The sequence below is a fragment of the Cynara cardunculus genome, unplaced genomic scaffold, assembly GCF_001531365.2.
Source record: "Cynara cardunculus var. scolymus isolate 2C unplaced genomic scaffold, CcrdV1 Un_Scaffold_9587, whole genome shotgun sequence".
Classification (NCBI taxonomy): domain Eukaryota; kingdom Viridiplantae; phylum Streptophyta; class Magnoliopsida; order Asterales; family Asteraceae; genus Cynara; species Cynara cardunculus.
The window spans coordinates 1-3,550 of record NW_020205094.1 but is presented as its reverse complement, the minus strand read 5'-3'; positions in this window follow the sequence as shown (position 1 = coordinate 3,550).

Here is a 3,550-nt window from a genome sequence, read left to right as displayed (position 1 = left end):
CTTGGTTTTATAAAACTTGAATGAAATAGTGGAACATTGTTATTGCGAAACAATGTCCACTTTCATTTGGTTTAACATTTCACCCTTTACCCTACACCCGTACTAATGAAATTAGCTACTCATTATGGAAAGTAAATGACATAAATAAATGACGTAAAGTAAAGACATGAATGTAAATGACTGAAAGTAAATGACGGAAAGTAAAGATGTAATATAAATGACTGAAAGTAAATGACGGAAAGTAAAGATGTAATATAAATGACAATAAATAAAAGAAAAGAAATGAAGAACATAAAGAAATACTTAAAAGCTTGTAATAATATTAATAATATGAAAGTGTCTTGGTAGCACAACTTTGGCAAAAGATTCGTCCAAGTTGGGATGCATGAAAAGAATGGCCAAAGGCCTCCTTTTATACCCAATACAAGAAGAAAAGACAAAAGCATTAATTTGAAGTACAAAGTACAAGGTACAATTTGAGAAGACAATAAAAAGGAGATTTCAACTCCATCACAAAAGGTCATCCAAGGGTCTTCTCTACTTCTTGTCACCAACTGCAAATAATCCAAAAATGAGAGCTTCATCTAACCAGACCTCCCTCCAAGACACGACTTAATCATTAAGCACCTCCTACAAAAAGCCAAGATGCAGCCGGGCGATGCTGTTGGAATGCTGCAACATCATAGTGCAGTGAACTGAGTCAAAAAATGTTATCTACTCCAACTTGTTGTAAAAACAGATTCATTATCACAGTTAGCTCCAAACAAAATAAATGGAAAATAAAGAAGTAAAAATGACTCAAGGTTGGGATAAACTATGAAAATCTACCTAGTAAATATAAGAAATAGGTACTTTAAGCATGTAATAAACCATGCTTATCATACCCCCAAACTTAAAGTGTTGCTTGTCCCCAAGCAACCAAATGACAACAAAAATTGACTCAATATAGTAAGATATACAAGATTAAGGCATTAAGTGCACACATAAAGCAAAGCATATCATTAATGAACATCATAGCCTTTTCATGTATGAACCATATGCTAGCACTAGTCTTTTCTCTAATGAACTCAACACACCTCTTCATGCTAGACTCAATAGGACTTTGTTTAAGGCTCTCCTCTCTTTGGCTATTTTCTTTTCTCACCTTGCCTTTTTCACTTATGCTTCATCATTCAATTTTTAAATTTTTGGCACTATGTGCTCTTTATGATGAAAACATGCACATTGACCCTATGGGACAATTTTGTGCTATTAAACAGATCCCACAAAGGCTTTAGAGCTATGCTCTTTTGTATTCCAAGATGCGGCCTATGTGGTATACCCTCCCCCAAACTTGGACTTTTGACAATGCCCTCATTGGCTATATGTTGGTGGAAAGTGTATAAGGCAACAAGTGGCTATTTTGAGAGTAATACATGAAAAATGGCCTAAATCATACCCCTTTGCACATTGGTGTGTGAGTGTAATTTTTGCTCAACAAAAGACACATTTTAGTTCTAGCAAGAACACTACTAGTAAGTGAATGGCTATTTACCCTTAAATTTATTTAGGCTATGATATCAAGAACTAATTGCAATGATCATGTAATCAAGTATGAAAATAAAACTAAAAAGTGAGAAACTATCCCCTGACTCTAACTAGAAATAAAATTTTGGAAGCTAAAGGTGGATGAATGAACCTGTCCTACTCCAAGGGAGTAGGCTGTGTGGTTTGTGACTCCATGGCAGTAGCTCTAAGCTGCTCATTCTGCTCCCTTAGCTTCTTGTTTGCAGCCTTGAGGCTCTGCAGCCTCCTTTCCAGCTTGTTCATCCTTTTGCCCACCATCTTTTTCATTTGGGCCTTCAATTCTTTCAATTCCTTTCTCCCCTGTTTCTGTCCTTTCTTGACCTGCTTTTCTACTTCAGCCTTCAACTCCTCCATTTTTGAAATAGACTCAGACCTCTGCATCAACATGTTGTCCAAAAGGGTGTTGTTTTGAGACAGCTGATCGTGGACCATTCCCATTAAATCAACAGCTCCCATGCTTCTGCTAGTTCTTTCCTTGAGCCTGGACACAGCCTTCAGATCAATGATAGACCTCTCTGCTCCCTCCTTGACTATAACATCCTCCTCAAAGACTGGTACTCCTTTACTCTTGAGCAATTTGTCAATGACCCCAGGGAGATACAGCTTCCCTTGGGTCCGGTTAGCACAATACACAATGTCTTTGTGCAAAATCTCTCCCATATTAATGGTTTTGCCTTTCAGAATGCAATAAAGCAGGATCATTCTTTCTACATTAAGTGAGTTGTCATGGGTTGTGGGATGCAGGGAATGTTTGACAAAATTGACCCAAACATTAGCATTGGGGGTCAAATTGGCAGCCTTGAAAACCCTTAGAGCATAGTTTGCATGGGGCTCCCAAGTTGTGCCTGGTCTTGCTACTGCCTCACATATTTTGTTGATTTTGATTTCAGAGGCAGTGTGCTTAAGAGTCTCAAAGGCTGTGTTGTAGTGAGTAGTGAGACCTAAGACATTGTTCAATGTCTCATCATCAAAAGATAAGCTCACACCTCTAACCTTGATCTCACAAGACTTGGAAGCAGCAACTTCAGCATAGAATTCCCTAATGAGTGAAAGGTTGTAGGAGCTGTGTACCTTACAGAAGCTTTTCCATCCCAGACTATTGATCACCACCTTGATGAACTGACATTCTTCTATACTCTTGTGATCAAAGCCCTTGTTAGGCCAGGCAGTCTTGTCCTTGAATTTTTCAAACAATGCTTTGGCTTTGTGTAATAGTCTGGTTATTATTTTGGTTATATATATATATATATAATATATATATATATGTTTATTAAATGAGTGTGGGAGTTTTGTTTTAAGAAAATGTAAATAAAAAGGGAGGGGGTGTCGGTTTATGAACCGCCCTCACCACCTATTGTGGTTGGGAGGTATTTATAGGAATTGTGAAGAGAAAGGCACACACACAAACACTTTCTGTTATTAGAAGGTTTTCTCTGAAGAAGGAGGATTTCACAGGAGAAAAGAGATTCAAAAGCTTTGGTTCTCAATTGGTAAAGGAATTAATGTCTCAATTGAAAGAACTGTTAGATAAAGGTTTTATCAGACCAAGTACTTCTCCATGGGGTACACCGGTGTTGTTTGTGAAAAAGAAGGATGGATCAATGAGAATGTGTATTGATTATCGGGAGTTGAATAAATTGACAATCAAGAATAAGTATCCTCTCCCAAGAATTGATGACTTATTTGATCAATTGGTTGGGGCTACTTATTTTTCAAAGATTGATTTGCGGTCTGGTTATCATCAATTGAAGATCCGAGATGAGGATGTGTCTAAAACAACATTYCGTACAYGTTATGGTCATTATGAGTTTCTGGTAATGCCATTTGGACTCACAAATGCGCCTGCAGGATTTATGGATATGATGAATAGAGTGTGTAGTCCTTATCTGGATAAATTTGTGATTGTTTTCATTGATGATATTCTGATATATTCCCGATCGAAAGAAGAACATGCACATCATTTGAAATTAATTCTGGAATTGTT